The 19882-nt window shown below is 37.6% G+C and overlaps 1 long non-coding RNA gene across 1 annotated transcript; it reads left to right on the plus strand.

Annotated features, from left to right (window-relative positions):
* Positions 1-1033: 1033 nt before the first annotated feature.
* LOC147829939 (uncharacterized) lies at positions 1034-4605 on the plus strand. Its single transcript, XR_015446714.1, has 2 exons — positions 1034-2642; positions 4501-4605. It is a non-coding gene; the product is annotated as an uncharacterized LOC147829939 (long non-coding RNA).
* The last annotated feature ends 15277 nt before the right edge of the window (positions 4606-19882 follow it).

A 19882-nucleotide genomic window follows, 5' to 3' on the forward strand; every position in this document is an offset into this window, starting at 1 on the left:
GCCCCTCTGCCATGCCACTATGCCTTGGAGCCAGCCAATTATGAAATGAAACCTCTACAAACTATGAGCTACAGTAAACCTTTCCTCCTTTATCTTTGGGTGTCAGTTATTTTGTCTCAGCAATGAAAAAAGTAGCCAAGATATATGGTAATAAGTTTAATATGTTTTCTAAGAACAGTAAGGCCAGTGAAGGAACTGTGGTAACCAAACATTAGGAAATGGATCTATGTAAGGCTGTTATAGTTTGAATCCAAAGGCTGGCCAATGAGCTTTTGGGAAATAATCAGATGATGAATGTGTTTCATCAATAGATTAATCCTTTGATGAGTTCCTGGCTGAATAGGCTATTAAGAGGTGGGGCCTTTGAAGGGAGTGGGTCATAAGGGTGTAATCTTGGAGATTATATCTTGTCCCTATCTTAGCATAATTTCCAGCCCTCTCTGCTTCTTGGATGCCATGAGATGAGTAGCTTTGCCCCACCATACTCTTTCTCCATGGTGTTCTATCTAGCCTAGGGCCAAAGTAATGAAATCAGCCAAACTATGAGCCAAAATAAACTTTTTCTCCTTTTTCTCAGGTATTTGATCACAGCAATGAAAAGCTGAGTAACAGAAGGGCCTTGTAGATCAAGCTAAAAAATTTGAATTTTCTTACTGAGTTTAATGGGACACTATTGAGAAGGATAGTGATGATCATCTGATCTACATTTTTAAAAGCTTATTCTGGCTTTAAATGGATGATAGAGTTTAGGAGACCAAGAACGGAAGCATGGAGTCAAGTTGAAAAGTTACTATAATTGTCCAGTTCAGTCATAACTATAACTTGGAATAGAATGGTAGTAGTGGAGTTAATAGAAGTGTTCTGATTTTTTTTTTTTTGTACCGGGGATTGAACTCGGGTCCTTGCGCTTGCACAGCAGATGGCGAAACCACTGAGCTAAATCTCCCTCCCAAAGTATTTGGGGTTTTTTTGTTGTTTTGTTTTGATACTGGGGATCAAACTCAGAACCTTGCACTTTCAAGGCAGGCGGCAGAACCACTGAGCTAAATCCCAGGCCCTGAAGTGTTCTGATTTTTGATATATTTGGACTCAAAAGTGACAGAATTTGATTATGAGTTTAATGTGTATAAAAGACAAAAAGAAAAAAATTATTCCTAGATTTTTGGACTAGAAAATTGTGGCTGTTTTGTTGTCATTTATTAAGATGGAAAGAAAGGAAAGGGAGAGATATAGGTGACAGAAAGGGCAAAGCCAAGACTTTCATTTTAAACAAGTTAAATTTGATATGTGTAATAAACATTGAAGCAGAATGTTTAGCAGGCAACTGGATATAAAAGTCTGACTGATGAGAGAGATTGGGTTTGGAGATATTGAGTTGGGAGTAATCAATATTGTACTGGTTAGCTTCTGTTTCTTCTCCAGTTTCGCTTGATCTATGTCACAAGAGACAACTATGGATTCTCTTGTACCCTGGCTTCTGATTAGTTTCTGTCAAAGGGAAACCTCTGCAGTGGAGAAGGAAGGAGAAGCTGAGGTACTTATTACCCTGTGCTCCCTTACTATTTTACTATGAGCTGTCTGATTCTCTCAACCAGATGCTATAGCTCCTCTCAAGTAGCCTATTCAACCTAGCTATCTCCTATTTCCACTATATACCCACATTCTTACTCTTTTAGATCTCAGAATGGTAACAGATTACTCTGGGGCAGGGGCAGTAACAGATAGAACCCATGGCCTTTGAATTTTTTTCTGAGACAGGAACTCACAAAATCACTGAATTGTCCTGGCTGGGCTCAAATTTACAATCTTCCTGCCTCAGCCTCCCAGAGTCTTGTGATTACAGGTGTGAGTTACCACACTTGTCTATCTTATTTCCTACCTTATAGTATTTTGTTTTCCCTTATGGGTTCCTTACCCCTTGTGAAAGAAAAAAAGCCCTATATATTGAAACCTCCAATGATTATCCTAATTTTAGTAGGCACTCACTCTATTTCCTGTTGGGACAGAAAATTAAACAGTATTTTCCTGGCTCCTTCACTAGTGTGTTAAGAATGATACAATAATCATTACTAGAAGTGGCCTCAGGAACTGACTCTCACAAGGGATTCTGGGATTGTTTCACATATTTAAGGATATTGATAACACTTTAGTGGGGAGATTATGATACATGGGTAACCCATAATATGCTGTGACATTATGACTACTCAAATTATCACCAGTCAAGGAGCAAGGTATTATGCAATCAAGTAGCCGTGGCACTTATCACTATGACAACAATGATGACTACAAAGAAGATGACATCTTCTGATTCTTTTGATGACCCTGCAGAGTATATACAAAGGGAAGAAAGAGAAACTGAATATCTCACTGAGATTACACATGAGAAAAATCAAGTCTCTGAAAACTTTGAAGTTATTACTCAGCTCTTGAATTTGGGAAGTTAAGGATATGAGGCTAGCCCATGGCTTGAGTGTAAGAGGTGAAATTTGATAGCCAACTAAATCCTGTATATTTTTTATACCAAAGTAAAGAAAGTAGAAGAAAGGAGAAGGATCTCATGTTTTGGAATAGTGGCCCTTAGACAAAAATGCAGCTGAGAACTTTGAATCCCTGCATCCCTTGGCCTTCCCTTTTCAGAAAAGGTAGGTTTTTTTCTTTTTCTGAGAGAATCAGCCATTTACTGGTTGTTTAGTTGATTGATTGATTGATTGATTGATTGAAGTTCTTGGTATTAAACCAGAGTCGTTGCATTCCCAGCACCCCACCCCCTGACCCCATTTTGTTTTTGACACAGGATCTCACAAAATTGTTAAGCTACTCTGGCTGGGCTCAAATTTGCATTCCTCCTTCTTCAGCCTCCCACAATGCTAGGTTTACAGGCCTGTACGACCCTGCCAGCTTTGGGAATCGACCCTTTACTCACAGGGTGTAGGGTAGCTGCCTTACAGCTTTTTCTTTCTAGACCTACTCTATTGCCAATAATTTCCTCCAGATTGACAATAAGCCTAAAACTCTAAGGTGACCATGGTGGCATACACTTGTCATCTCAACTATTGAGAGGCTAAGGTAGGGGATTGTAAGTTGGGACCAGCCTGGGAAACTTAGTGACACCCTGTCTCAAAAAATAAAAAGAGCTAAGTATGTAAATAATTGGTAGATGATCCCTGGGTTCAATTCCCAGTACTACAAAACAAAACAAAACAAAACAAAACAAAACAAGTGCTAGAGTCAGATCTAGCCAGACTGATCTTGTACAATGGAAAACTTCTTAAACCTTATTAATCTCTTCTTTCCAGAGTTTAGAGAGCATCTTAAAAGGTAAATTGTATAGGTATGAGACCACAGAAGAAAAAAATGTAAGGTTGAATTAGGTTGAATTTCTTGACAAACGTTTATTCAGTCAAGATTTGGGGTTTAATATTGTCTTGAGCACCTAGGGGTCTTGTTAATATTCTATTAGGTCAATTATTTAAAGCCTGAACCCATCAATTACAGTCTGTATTCAATGAGGTTGATAAGATAACTTCCTGGCACAATTTAGAAAAATCAAGTCTCGGGGATTTAGCTCAGTGGTTTTGCTGCCTGCTGCGCAAGCTCAAGGACCCGAGTTCGATCCCCAGTACCACACACAAAAAAAGAAAAAACAAGTCTCAGGAAAATGGGAATATTGGAATTTGTTATGTGAAACCTGGTCAACTAAATCGTTACATTACCCAAAAGAACCTTGAGAACATGCTCTTTTCAAGACTTTAAAGAATGCATGGTGGGCCGGGGATTTAGCTCAGTGGTTTCAGCACCTGCTGCCGCAAGCACAGGGACCCGAGTTCGATCCCCGGTACCAAAAAAAAAAAAAAAAAGAGTCTTAAAGGGCCGGAGATTTAGCTCAGTGGTTCGGTCGCCTGCCTCACAAACACAAGGACCCGAGTTTGATCCCGGTACCAAAAAAAAAAAAAAAAAAAAAAAAGAATGCATGGTAAGTGGGGCTACTGGAAGCCTTAAAAACTGAAATAATCCTCTATGGTAGCTTCTCTGTGTTTGCCAGAGGTGAGGATAAGACACACAGTAGTGGGGGAAAAAAATGAATTTTTGACGACAGTGGGAATAATAGAGTGTCAGAGACGTAGAGACCAGGAAGGCATTGTAAATCAAGTAGGCACATTTGCTGTAATAAGCCACAGAGATGGAATAGTAATCAGGATGCTCTACCTTCAGAAGTCTTTGGCATCAGCTATTCAATCATGAGGTCCTTAGAAACAACCTTAAAAGCCAGCCAGTTAAGGAGCTGCTTGGTGTTACGGTTTATATCTGGATATGCCACCTCAAACCCTCATGAGCTTTATGGCATGGGCTGTGGAAGATAATTGGATTATGGGGCACCACAGCTGGCTTCATGTGAGAAGGTGGGAGCTAGTTGAAATATGAGTTTTGGGGGTGTGATCTCGTAGGATGTGTCTCCCTTCCTAATCCTCCCTTCACTCTCTGCTTTCTATGTGCCATGAGGTGTGCAGCTCTCTTCCACCATGCCCCTCTGCCATGTCATCCCACCTTGGAGCCAGCTGACTATGGACTGAAGTGTGAGACAAAATAAACCTTTCATTCTTTAAATTGTGAGTGTTGGGTTATTTTTCCCCAGCAACAAGGGAAATAACTAAGACATATGGCATATATAGGGAGAAAAATTCTAGGAGGACCAGTGGGCATAAAAGTAATTTGTGTTACAGAAGTGAAAATTCCTTCCTTCTTACTTTGCTCCCAGACTTGAGTCAGTTTATAGACCTAGAGTCCTTCGAGAAGGAAGCTAACCCCTATAAGGAGTGACTTGGCAACAAGGTCACAGATATATAGTGTGAGTCTTCATTCATAAGTGCCATAAAGTTACCTTCTGTTACTTGACAATGATTATGCACTGGAGCAGTGGTTCTTAGATTTTACTTTGTGTTAGACTCACCTAGAAGCACTTTTCAAAGATAGATTGCTGGGTCTTAATCACTAATTCAGTAAGTTCACATCTAAATTTATGTTTCTAGCAAGTTCTTAGGTAGTACTGATGCTATTAGGCACTGAAGAACCCCATACTTAATGACATGATTAGGTATTATTAGGTACTACTTTTTAAATAGTATGAGACCCTGGAGATTTAAAACACTACTTATGTCTAATATTAAGAAGTCATAATGGAGATATACTGGCATCTCTAGTGGAACTTCAAATCTATTTTTTCTATAGATCAAGAAAATTAAAAACAGGAAAGTTTAATAACAAAAAATTCCTAGATGTAGAGTAAGTTTTATTGCAAGTCAACAGCTCCATCAAAGCCTCTTTAACTGCCCTTCCTATGCTAATAAGCCAAAAGCAATCCCTAACCCTAAAAGGATCTGGCAACCCAAATATTTGAAAGATTACAGTGTTACTAAATATATCCATTTACTCATTTGCATGGTGGTCTATGCAAAAGCCAGATGGGTTTTGAGAATGAAATAATATTGTCAGAAGCTTAAGTGAATAGGCCAATCACACCTGAGATTCCTAATGTAGAATTTTTACTGGGGAAAATCAATATGATCCCCACACCAATGACTTAACAAATGCATTTTACCTTCTGCTCTGTTAGTAAAGTTAAACAGAGCAGTTTCTTTCACATGGGAGGGACATCAATATGCCTTCATTCTCTTGATCTAACCTATATTAATTTATCTCTTCTTTGTCATAGTACAACCTAAAGATACTTGACTACCTTGATATTTCACAGAACATTATCATTTGACTTATTAAATCAGAAGAAGAAAGTATCTGAAATATAAAAGAGACATTTGCCAAAGGGTTGGAAATAAACCTTATGAAAATGCAGGAACTTGTCATTTTGATAAAGTTGTTAGGGCTTTTGTGGTGTATTATGTAAGGATATGCTTTAATTTTTTTTTAGTTTTAAAAAGTATTTTTGAGACAAGGTCCTTTATTGTGTAATAAAGACCAGCTTTTGAATTTTTTATATAGCCCAGGCTGGCCTCAGATCAGTGGTCCTCCTGCCTCCCAAGTGCTGCTAGTATTATAGGCATGTGCTACCATGTATAGCACAGAATGTTCCTTTTTAAAGTCTATTTTCTATATCACAAGGAAAGGACCAGAATATTAGTGATCATTTTTGGATCTGGAAGAATCAAATACAACACTTGAGGCTACTATTTTCATGAATTTAGTGTAATCCCTAAGTTCACAATATGTGAGTGGATCGTCAAGCAAGAAAACAGATCTACAACTTGGCCTCGTGACCTGTGGTGCTGAAAGTGTCCATAGCTGATTGCAACATTCACTACATTATCCATTTTGTCCTGTGTCCTATGAGGCTAAACTACAAGAACAGAAGTGCAAAAATGGCAACTGTTTTATATTATTTAACTCTATTCCCTGTTCTCCTGTTACTTTATATGATTAACACTGGTGATGTGCTATTAGATTTCATGTCAGAGTATGAAAAACTGACATCACCTAGTTGACAATATGGCATCTGAGGGTTATGCTTTATTAGTTTCTTGCATCTACTGTAACAAATTATCACAAACTGAATGTTTAAAACAACTTAAATGCATTTTCTCAGAGTTCTCCATGCTAGTCCAAAATAAGTATTACAGGGCCAAAATCAAGGTGTTGAATTGACTTCACTTCTGTTAGAAGCTCCAGAAAAAACTGTATTCCTTGTTTCTTCCAGCTTCTAGTGGTAGCCAGCATTCACTGACTTTTGGTACATGCTGTGTGCATAGCTCAGTGATAGAGCATTTGCCTAGCATATATAAGACCCTGAGTTCAATCTTCAGCACTAAATAAATAAATAAATAAATAAATAAATAAATAAATAAAAATGAATAAATATAAAGTAACAAAAAATTTGGCTTGACTGCCAGGGTTATGGTTAACTCATCTACTACACATCTACTCTTCATCATTTTGCATCATGGCCTGTGCTCTGGAGGGCTAAGCTATGTTGACAAGTTCTTCTGTCTTTAAATTTATGCTCAGGATCAACCCAAAAGTGAAACCCAGATGTAAGATGGAAAGAGAGTGAGGTAAAAATATTTATCTTTCCATCTCCCTCTTAATTTCTAAACCCTTCACCAAAGTCGTCTCTTGCATCCTCTATCAAAAGTTATGGCTCCTATTAGATTGCCCCCTCCACCTGTTCTCTTTTCTGAAGTTTCTATTAAGCTTTTGTTCCTATTACTCTCTCAGATCTCAAAGTAGTGATAGAGTAGTGCTATGCTGGTAAATATTTAATTACTGGTTCTCCTTAAAAGGAGTATAGATACATAGACAGGTATATAAATTTTCTATGGTGTTTTCTCAAATAAATGATATGTAGAACACAATTTACACATGAAAATAAAATACACAGTACAACAAATTCCTTAGACCAGATTGATTTTAACAGAATGGCTTTGTTGATTTTTGCTGAACCCTTATAATTGACAAACATGTATAAATCGAACAGAAATTTGTGGTTGATATTTTCATTTATGTTAATGCTTAAGATGAAAGTGAAATAAAGATGGGTTTTGTTATTCATTTGTAAATTATGTGATTGCCTTCTTGACTGAATTGAAAAATAGTTTATTTATTTATTTATTTATTAAGACAGGGTCTTGCTATATAGTTTAGGCTGGCCTTGAGCTCACTGTGTAGTCTAGGCTGGTCTCAAACTCCTGGTAATCCTCCTTCCTTGGCCTCCCGAGTGCTGGGACTATGGCCATGTACCATTACACCAGGCAGAATAATAGTTTTAGACCACTGGAAGAATATGTTAGCAAATTTAAGATTATTCTTTAAATGTAATAGTTACAGACATTAAACACTTGAAAGTATAATTTCGTTATTAACATTTTTCTCCATTACCTTCTATTCAAGTGACAAAACAATAAATTAAGCCCTGAGTTATGTATTTACTGATTTCTGTGGTGTAAATATGACCTCCGTAGCAAATTTTAAGGTCCCAATGTGAAATCATTGATTATTAACTGGGAAGAGATGCACAGAGCCTGTATGATAATGTGAAGTGAAATAAATCAAACATACAGCTTAAAAATTACATGGTTTCTCATATATGAGAAGCCCCAAATATATGTAAAGAACAATGTAAAAGATAGATAACAGGAAATAGAGAGACAGATCTTTTGCAGATGAGAAGAGAACCAAGAGATGGAGGAAGGGTGAAGGAAGGAGAAAAGAGGATGAAAACATAACTAAGATGTATTATGTGCATTTACCAGTGCCCCATAAGGAATGCAATCATGTACTGCAAACATGTGCCCCAAAATTAATAAACAACATACATAATAGCAAAATATTTGGGAAATGATAGATTTTAAAAATTTATAACTTCATTGTAAGTTTAGATACCTTAATTTTTAATGATGGCTTTGTTTGACAACTGACTTACAAACTTCCAAAAATTTAAGCCTGCATTTAGGGGCCAATACAAGCCTATTTCAGCAAACCATTGTAAAACAGAGCTCTATTGTTATTTACTCCAGCGTACTGTATTATCTTCTGTTTCCATCTACATCCTGCCCACATGTTGTAAATAAATATTGCCTTAATTAAATTTTCCTCAAATTATCTATATAGAATGTGCCATGGTTGTTCTGTAAGTGCCCTAGTTGATAACAATAGTATGTGAATGTTATTAACTTTACAAAAATGAATGACAAGTCCAAAGATTAAAAAGAAAATGGAGAGGGCTGGAGATTTAGCTCAGCGGCAGTGTGATTGCCTGGCAAACCCTAGGTCCTGAGTTCGATCTCTGGTACCCCTCCCCCCCCAAAAAAAAGAGAATGGAGAAACAAGTTGACTAAAAATTAGTAGTCCAAGAAAAAGGAAGAAAATTGGGAGAATGCAATCTCCTGGACATAAAGAGAAGAGTGTTTTAAGAAGGAAGCAATGATCAACTCTATCAAGTGCTTTGAAGTCAAACAACATGAGGACTGAAAAGTGATCATTAGTTTTGGCAAGGCAGAGATTATTTGTAAACTTGAAAACTGTTGTAGTTAACTGATGTGTCATTTTGAGCAAGAGACACCCAATTAAATGGGATCAGCATAGTTCTGAGTGTGGCTGAGGGGATTTACTGAAGACAGGAGACCTGTTGCTTGAGTGGTAAAAAGGGGAAATGAAGAATGAAGGAAGACTCACTTCTATTTCTTTGGAGGAACTCTAGTCTTTGCCTCCACCCTGGATGTCATCTCCAGTCTTCCAGTGCAGATTCTTCAGCCTCCAGTGCAAAACCTTCAACCTCCTGATATGGACTCACATGGGACACTACAATGAGCTCCAGGCCTTCAACTGGATCTTTTGGATCTAGAGCACAGACAGCCCTTCTCCACTCTTCCACACCTGACTATGTGGGCAGATATTGTAATCCAATCTTGCAAACTGTTATATAGGTGTATATCTTGCATTAAATCTGTTTTCTCTAGTAAGCACTGACTGATATAGTTTGGTACTGAGAGTAGCACTAGAGAAACAGAATTGTAAAGATAAAATCCTTTGATAGCTTTAGAGGTTCCTGGATTTGGCTCTCTAATTTGATGAGACCTAAAGATGGCATGGTTTCTCTTTCTAATAGTGTGAGAAATACTGACAGTCCTTGATGTGAACTGTTTAAAGTAATATATAATGTAGATCCATTTGATTATCATAATTCACCACTTATGAAATGTAAGGAAATTAGCGATTCTGTATACAAACTTTTGAATATTTTTGTCAGAGTGGGAAATATAATGATGCTGGCTGGTTGCTCTTAGCATCTCTGGACAAACTAGAGAAGAAACACAATGAGCTCCAAACATCCATCAGAAATCTAAAGTCTTCTAACTATGAGGACAAATTAATAAAGGAAAATCAGGAGCTTAAAGAGTCAAATACCCAGGACCAGACACATAAAAACATTTAAATGTTTCAAGTGTGTCCCGAAAGAGAATCTCCTCTCCTTTAGCTACAGGGCCAAGATTACAGAAACCTAAACATGGCCCTTCATAATTTGATTGGCTGAAATGCAGGTTAAGTTTAATGCTCAGCCTCAAAGGGTAGCTGCAGTAAAGATGAGGGCACTGATTGAAAAAGAATGAGATCCCATAATTTGGGACAGAGATGCTTGGAAGGATCCTGATGAGACTGAGATGTTGAGCTCCTAAACTCTAATGAGATTATTTTCCTGGAGGAAGAGATTTCCCCACCCACAGTGGTAGAGGCATCCCCATCCCTTCCCCCTGTGGCATTGGCCTCTCATAGTATACTCGGGGAAGCTAATCCTCTGTTGACCAAGCATGTTAATGTTGACACTCCTCTCCACCCACTTTTGCCTCTAAGCCTGTAACCAGACTCAAATCCCAGAAGGCTCCTGAGGATGAGATACATAGTGTGACCCATGAGAAGGTCCACTATTCTCCCAAAGAACCTCTTCAGTTTTCTAACTCTTATAAACAGAGTCTTGAAAAGCAAGTGAGGGAATGGATTTTATGAGTGAGGGATAACTGTGGCAAAAACATGCACCTGGATGAGGCCGAGTTTGTGATATAGGCCTGTTAACCAGAGATTCTGAATTTAATGTTGCAGCTCATGGAGTAAAGAAAGGTGTTAATCGTTTATTTGGCTGGATGTCAGAAGTATGGATCAAAAGATAGTCCACTATGAATTAGTCAGAGATGCCTGATATTCCATGGTTTATAGTTGATGAGGGACTTCAGAGGTTTAGGGAAATAGGAATGCTGGAGTGGCTTTATCATGTCAAACCTAATCCACCACACTGGGATGATCCAGAAAATGTACCCTTTACTGATGCCTTAAGAAACAGATTCATGAAGGGAGCACTGGCTTCCCTGTAGAATCCTGACATTGCTCTTCTCTGTTTGCTAAACCTTACAGTGGAGACTGTGGTTACTCAATTGGGAAACTTAAAGGTAATGGATTTGATTGAATATTGGAGTGGCAGAGATCAAGTGGCAGCACTTAGTTGCCAAAGGCAAGGTGTATGCACTTACCATAATGGAGAGCAGAAGCAGAATGGTCTAACATGTGTAAACCTATGGCATTGGCTGATCAGCCACATTGTTCCCAAAAGTGAAATAGATGGGAAGCCTACAAAATTTTTACGAGATTCATATAATAAAAAAAAATTAAGGGCAAATGAACAGAAACCTACTTCAAATCACAGTAACAGGAAATCACAGCCCCTCAACCAATTCCTGGATTTGAGGCAGTTTACAGACCCAGAGCCCCCTGAATGAAAAGGAGGCAGGTCCCCTTGAGGAAGGACCCTAGTGCACTACCAAAAATTTATACAGCCAGTCTTTCTCTCATCCTTCTCCAAAGAAAACTAAGGCCTTTCGCCTGAGTGACTGTACATTGGGGGAAGGGAAATGATCAGATATTTCAGGCTCTACTGGACACTAGCTCTAAACTAATGCTGATTCCAGGGAATCCAGAACATCACTGTAGCCCTCTGGTAAGAGTAGAGAACTTAGGGCCAGGGATTTAGCTGCAGCTGCCTGGCAAGTGCAAGGTCCTGAGTTCGATCCCCCAGTACCCAGAAAAAAAAGAGTAGGGGCCTTATGGAGGTTAGATGAGCAGTGGAGTTTTAGCAAAGGTCTGACTCATAATGGGTCTGGTAGGTTCTTGAATCAATCCTGCAGTCATTTCTCTAGTTCCAGAATGCATAGTTGGGATAAATATAGTTAGTACTTGGCAAAATCTTCACATTGGTCCCTTAACCTGTAGTGTAAGGGCTATAATGTTTAGGGAAGCCAAAAGGAATCCATTAAAGTTGTCTTTGCATGGTAAAATAGGAAACCAAAAATGGTATCACACCCCTGGAGGAATTGCAGAGATTAGTGCCACTATCAAGGACTTGAATGACACTGGGGAGGTGGTTCCCAACAGATCTCCATTTAATTCTACCATTTGGCCTGTGCGAAAGACAGATGGGTCTTAGAGAATGATGGTAGATTACTATAAACTGAATCAAGTGGTGACTGTGATTGCAGTTGCTGTACCAGATGTGCTTTCCTTGTTTGAGCAGATTACTACATCTCCTGGCACTTGGTATTCAGCTACCAATTTGGCAAATGGGTTCTACTATATACCTATCTATAAGGTCCATCAGAAACAATTTCCTCCAGCTGGAAAGGCCAGCAGTACACCTTCACTGTCCTACCTCAGGGTGTCACAGGGATCTTGATTGCCTTTCTCTCACACAAGGTAAACACTAGTCCATTACATTGATATTATGCTGACTGGACCAAGTAAGCAGGAGGTAGCAACCACTCTGGATTTGTTAGTAAAGCATTTGAGAACTAGAGGATGGGAAATAAATAAAACTAAAATTCAAGGTTCTTCTACCTCAGTGAAATTTCTAGGAGACCAGTGGTGTGAGGCATGCAAAGATATTCCTTCTAAGGTAAAAGATAAGTTGTATCAGGCTCCCCTTACAACCAAAAAAGAGGCACAACATGTAGTGGGCCTATTTGGATGTTGGAGGCAACACATTCCTCACTTAGATGTTTCACTCTGGTCCATTTAACAGGTGACTTGGAAAGCTGCTAATTTTGAGTGGGTCTCACAACAAGAAAAGGCTCTACAACAGGTCCAGGCTGCTGTGTAGGCTGTTTGGCCACTGGGGCCATATGATCCAGTAGATCCAGTGGTACTTGAAGTGTCAGTGGCAAGGACAGTTGCTGTTTGGAGTGGAGACCTTTAGGATATTGGAGCAAGGCTCTGCCATCATCTCAGACAACTACTCTCCCTTTGAAAAACAGGTCTTAGCCTGCTGCTGGGCCTTAGTGAAAACTGAATGCTTGACCATGGGACAATAGGTTATCATGAGACCTGAGTTGCCTATCATGAACTGTGTATTATGTCATCCAACAAATCACAAATTTGGACATGAACAGCAACAGTCTATCATTAAATGGAAATGGTACATACGTGATCAAGCCAGAGCAAGTCCTGAGGGCACAAGTAAGTTACATGAAGAACTTGCCCAGTTGCTCATGATTCCTATTCTTGCTGTGTTGCCTTCTGTTTCTCAGAATACACCTATGGCCTCATGGGGCATAAAATGATCAGCTTCCAGAAGAAAAGTCTAGGGGCTGGTTTACGGATGGCTGTACTCATCATGCAGGCACCACCCACAAGTAGACAGCAGCAGCATTACAGCCTCCTTCCAAAACATCCCTGAAGAACAATGGTGAAGGCAAATCTTCACCTTGAGCATAACTTCAGGCAGTGCACCTGGTAGTACATTTTGCCTGGAAAGAGAAGTGGCCAGATGTCTGACTGTATAGGTTCTAGCCAATGGTCTGGCCAGATGGTCAGGAACTTGGAAGGAAAATAATTGGAAAATTGGTGACAAAGATATTTGGGGAAGAGGTACATGGGTAGATCTTTCTGCATGGACAAAGGATGTAAAAATATTTGTATCCTATGTAAATCCTCACCAAAAGTGACCTCAGCAGATGAGGACTTTGGCAATCTAGTGGATGAGAAGACCTGTTCTATAGATAGCAGTCAAACTCTTTTTTCAGTCACCTCTGGCATTCTCCAATGGGCTCATGAGCAGAGTGACCATGGTGGCAGGGAAGGGGGTTATGTAAGGGCTCAACAACATGGACTCCCACTCACCAAGACTAATCTGGCTACAGCTGCTGAATGCCAAATATGCCAGCAGAAAAGATCAACACTGAGTTCCCAATATGGTACCATTTCCTAGGGTGCTCACCCTGTGTGCTGGTGGCAGGTGGATTATATTGGACCACTTCTGCCGTGGAAAGGCCTGCACTTTGTTATTTCTGGCATAGACAATTATTCTGGATATGGATTTGCCTTCCCTGCACAAAATGCTTCTGTCAAACTACTCTCTGTGGACTCACAGAATCCACTATATGCTGTCATGGAATTCCACACAGCATTGGCTCTGACCAAGGAACACATTTCATAGCCAAAGAGCATGAGCAATGGGCTCATGCTCATGGAATTCACTGGTCTTAACCATGTTCCTCACCATCCAGAAGCAGCTGGATTGACAGAAAGGTGAAATGGTCCTTGAAGATACAGTTATAGTACCAGCTAGGTGGCAATAGCTTGCAGGGCTGGGGCAAGGTTCTTCAAAAGGATGTATGTATATACAGGGGGTAGAGCTTTAGCTCAGTGGTGCCATGCCTGTCTCGAAAGTGCAAGGTCCTGAGTTTGATCCCCAGTACTGAAAAAAAGAGGCGTATATGCTTTGAATCAGCATCTAGTATATGGTAACATGTATCCCATAGCCAGGATTCACAGGTCCAGGAATCAAAGGTGGAAGCGGGAATGGTATCACTCACCATTATGCCTAGTGATCTACTAGCAAAATTTTTGCTTCTTATTCCCAAGATCTTATGCTCTTTTGTCTTAGAAGTCTTAGTTCCAGAGGGGGTAAGGCTTGTGTACCAGGAAGCACAACAATGATTCCAGTAAATTGAAAGCTAAGATTTCTCCCTGGTCATTTTGGACTCCTCCTGCCTCTGAGTAAATAAGCTAAAAAGGGAGTGACAGTGTAGACAGGGTGATTGACCCTGGCTATCAAAGAGAAAGTAGGCTATTACTCCACAATGGAGGAAAGGAAGAATATACTTGGCGTGCAAGAGATCCCTTGGGAATCCCTCTTAGTATTACCATGCCCTCTTACTAAAATCAGTAGGAATCTACAACAACCCAATCCAGGCAGAATGACAAATGGTCCAGAACATTCAGGAATGAAGGTATGGGTCACTCCACCATGGAAAGAACCAAGACTTGCTGAGGTGCTTGCTAAAGGCTAAGGGAATACAGAATGGGTAGTAGAAGAAAGTGAATACCAGCTACAACCCTGTGATCAGCTACAAAAATGAGGATTCTAATTGTAATAGTTCTCTCTTAATAAGCTTCCTGTGTACCATAATGTCAATAGACTTAATATTGGTTCTTAAACCTATGTTATAATGTTCAAATTATGAAATGTTAAGAGCCTTTTATTCTGGGGAGGAAATCAGTGCATTTTTGTTTATACATAGGATTGTTATAACATGTTAAGTGTAATTATGAACTTGTCTTTGTATTTGGAGAGTATGGTTTAAAGAAATGTGTCTGGTTGTCAAGTTGACAAAAGGTGGATTGTGATAGATAACTGATTGTGCCAATTTGAGTAAGAAATGCCTAACTAAATTTCAGTATAGCTCTGAATGTGGCTGAAGATCCACTGTAGGGCAACTTGTTGCCCAAGTGGTATAAAAGGAAAACAAAGAAGGAAGGCTCACTTCTGTTTCTTTGGAGGAGCTCCAGTCTCTGCCTTCACCTTGGACATTATCTCCTGGCTTCCAGCACAGATGCTTCAGCCTTCCATTGCAGACCGTTCAGCCTTCTGATATGGACTCACACAAGACACTACACTGAGCTCCAGGCCTTCCACTGGATCCTTCAGATCTCCAAGTTCAGACAGATTTTTGCACTCCTCCACACCTGACTTGGGGTTGTAAGCCAGTCATATAAATTCTTACATATTTATGTATCTCAGATTAAATCTGTTTCTCTTGTAAGCACTGACTGATACAAGTGAATTTTCATTGAAGTGGTGAGGATGAAAGTCTTATAGTCAATCTAAAGGAAAGCAAGAAGTAGGTAAGGAGAAATACCAAGAATAAGAAACATCTATGATTAGCTTCACCATTAAAGCTAGTAGAGAAAAGGAGCTTTAACTGATGAGACATGTAGAAATGGCAGCCTACTTTAACAAGAAAGAAAACAGAAATACATTGAAAAATATAAGTAGTTTGCAATACATAATTTTTGAAACATAATACGGGTCTTTTCTGATTGCTGTTTTTCCCCCTTGGGTAAATATTGATGCCATTGGTTGAAAAGGGAAAGGAATTGGCATGCTTGGGGTATAAAGAGTGTGGAATTTTTATGAAATATTTTTATTTTTATTTTATTTAGGGAAAACAAAAAGGAAAGTTTAGTAAGATTGCAAGAAAAAATATAAGGATACTGCATGTGTAAGGGCTTGCTCAGTACTTGGGACATATTAGGACATTCATTTATGTATTCACAAATATTTCCCACATACCTACTTATGTTGAGCACTGTTCTAGGCATCACAGACACAACAATTAACAAAACAATCCATCCAAAAAGAAAAAAAATCCTTCCCTGAGTTTTGACAGACTTGAACAGATGTTGGCAGACTTTTTCTGTAAAGGGTAGATATACTTAAGTTTTGGGAGCCAGGTGGTCTTTGCTGTAAGTACTCTGTTATTATTGTAGCACAAAACAAACCATAGACAATACATATGATAATAGCCTAGCCTGTGCTCCAATACAAATTTTATAAAAATAAATTGACAGTTGAATTTGGTGCAAGTCATAGTGTGCCAATCTGTATGCTACTGAAAGACTGGTGCATTGAAAGCCAAAATTTTTAAAAAAGCAGTTGAATATTTGAAATTCAAATTGTCATAGAAGCTGGAAAAAGATGTAGGTTGGCAGAGAAATAGGGTCTAGAACTTGAAAAAAATAACCAAATGAAAGGCTACAGGGAAAGAGGAGTTGGTGAAGAAGATGGAAAAAGCAGAAAGATCTATCGTTGGTATTTGTTTATGACCTTGGATCAGTGGATGACTCAATGATTATAATTAGTTTTTTTCTATATATGAAATCCTAAATGCATTTGCTAGTAGAAAGTTTCAAAAAGATAGGAGGGTAACTTGAGTGGGAAGCTGTAGAAACAGACATTTGTCTATTTTTGCTTAGTAAGAATAAGCCAACAATTAATTTTATTATGAGCATAATATTTATTTAAGCAATTTATTAATGTTTATTGGCCATTATCTATTTTCTAGGCACTGCAAGGGACTGATCTCTTTATTACAATCCAATACATTTTATTAGAAATTATAAATGACACACATAATATTATTTACTCATCTATAAGAGATTCTGGAAAAAATTAAGAAGTCAGTGTATGTATCTAACTTGTTAAAATTTTTAAAAATTAAATGAAATATCACGTGTCTTGCATTTATGTATACTTTATCTCTTTAAACACTATAGTCTTTCCAAAAGTAACCAAGTAGTTTATTGATTAAAAGAAAGAAGTCAAGAGCACAGGGGAAACTGTTACTAGAGTAAAAGAAATGGAAACAGGTCACCTAATATCTCATTTATATTTATCTATTACTCGTATTTTCTAGGAAGTGTCTTATTTATGAATTTTAATATCAAAGAATTTGTAATTTTTGATAAAACATTACATGTTTTCATGCTTCTTAATTTTATCCCTCTAAATATATTTTTCTCTGCTTATTAGCTATCTCAAAATATACTAACCCATGTGACCTTTTAGTATGATTTACTTACACTCTCACAGGTTTCAATTTTTTTTTTTTTGTAATACACATTTAAGTCTTTGAACTCTAATACTGAATCAACTCTGAAATGACTTTGAGCTCTGGATGCTGAGCTTGGTAACCTTGAGCCTGGCATAAATTGGGGGAAACCTCTAAAGCAGCCAAAACAAAGCTCTTGACTTTCTAAATATAACATTTGTTTGACTCCTTGACTTAATTGTGAACTCTGTTGTTTTTCCTTGACTGGTTTTCTACTATTATTTGAAGTTAACCTTTTCTCTACTTACTTGAAAACTGTGCTTAGATGGATTAAAAGACAAAATTGCATTCCTTCTAATTAAATCTAAAAAAGGCTCTAAGAAGTGACATGAAAAAACAAAAACACATGTGTATGTTAATTCTCACAAATTATAGTCAAGGATAATGAATTCTCCCTTTAATTATTTGCCCTCTATTTTTAGTCTGAGAATAAATTGAGTATGTTATTTAAATTCTGACTTCTTTAATTTCATCTCATCAATCTTTAATTTTATTTCTGTTTTTCAAAACCATTTTTATTCTGTGACTGTAGCTTTTAAAGATTGTAAAAGTCTTTTTTTTTTTTTTTGTACCTGGGATCGAACTCAGGACCTTGCGCTTTCAAAGCAGGCACAGTGCCACTGAGCTAAATCCCCGGCCATAAAAAGTCATTTTTATAACAAAATCAGCTAAAACAGAGTTATGAAAATAAAAAATGAAAGCACTTACATAGTTCCTCAAATCCGAAACCACTTTCTATAGATAAAGTTTAGTAATGGAATGATTTTTCATGTTTCTATATAGTTTTTTTTCACATATAAATATGCATACACTCATATGTATTTCTAATTTTTTTCTTTAAATTATATCTTGTGTGACCCAAATAATATTATTAAGTGAGTGATGAATTGTTAAGTGGATGAATGGCTTGATAGGTAATCACGTCATATTTCTCATGAGATACTTGAGCATTTTCAAATTACAGCTACTGTACTGGAAAACTTACTCTCTTTTTTTAGCATTCTAGTGAAAAAATTCCCTTTTTAAGTTTTAAGGAAAAAAATGAAGAGGCTGGGTATTTAGCTCAGTGGTTCTGCTTCCTGCCTCGCAAGCACAAGGACCTGAGTTCAATCCCCGGTATCCAAAAAAAAAAAAAAAAAAAAAAAATTGAATACTCACATAGAAATTAGTACAGACAAATCAGTGACAGCTGGTAATGTCCCTTATTTTTTGTTTTCAAAAACATTGCCATTGGGTATTTTGTACTTAACATTTATAAACTATTTGAGCAGATTCAAAATGTAAATGAAAAATACAGTAGTAATAAGAGAAATACAGATGATTTCATTAAATCAAGTTAGCATTTTAACATGTCATTTACTGCTTCTTTCTAAATAGAACAATCTGACATAATTTTGGTATAGATCTAGTGCAATACTTATAAAGAAACATGGAAATAATGTAGACTTTGATACTGTATTTTTGTCAGTTAAGAACAAATTACATCAATTTGGCTTATAACATATATGGAATGTCTCTTAAGGATTTATTCTACATACATCAAAACATTAATTTTGAAATAGTAAGCTTCTATAAGTGCCTGTGAATTCATAATGTATTGCGTGCCTTGCAACCAGATATATATTCAGTTCCCAGCATTACTAGTGTTTCCAATTTCAATAACTATAATATTATCACCTTTGGACTTTTATGGCATCTTTCATCCGTGGATCTTAAAGGGCTTTACAAACATTAATTCACACAACATTCTAGGGAGGTACAGAAATATCATTAACCCCATATTACAGATGAGGAAACAAGCATAGAAAGGTTAATAATACATGCACTGCTTTCTACTTGTACAGTGCCTTTGATTCAGAGATCTCTATGTACAATGGAACTTTTATAATGTTGGAAGAGGAGAATAGAATTAAGACATACAGATTTTCATGGCAGACTTACTATATCGCATAGAGGTTCTATAAATCACCTCCATAGACAGATTAGTAATATAAGACTGGTTGTATTCAAATAATTTTCACTACAATTGGAAATCATGAATATAAACTTACTCTTAATTTTTTTTATAGTTTGAAGGCATGACTGGATAATTATCCTGCGTAGGCAACTGACTATGTAAAATTGCATATTTTTTGAAAAACTCAAAAGTTATGTAATACATAATGAGATGGATACTAGGATTGTTGCTGTATGCATTATAGGCATCAGTGGTCAATTGTTTATTTTAAAAACAGTAAATAACTTAGTTTTGTAATTTTTATCTTCTATGTTAATTGTCTCATGTATAAACCTGTTTTAACATCTTTCATTTCTGCAATGTGTAGTTCGGTCCTCAATATTCACATAGTTACACTAAGATTCACAGTGGTTATAAAGTAGCTTAATCATAATGGAGGTAACCACATCCAGATTTCTCTCCATCACTGATTGCTCTTCCTAAATCA

The sequence above is a fragment of the Heterocephalus glaber genome, unplaced genomic scaffold (assembly GCF_053883595.1).
Source record: "Heterocephalus glaber isolate CG9 unplaced genomic scaffold, H.glaber_assembly_v1.0 deba00000347, whole genome shotgun sequence".
NCBI classification, from domain to species: Eukaryota; Metazoa; Chordata; class Mammalia; order Rodentia; family Bathyergidae; genus Heterocephalus; species Heterocephalus glaber.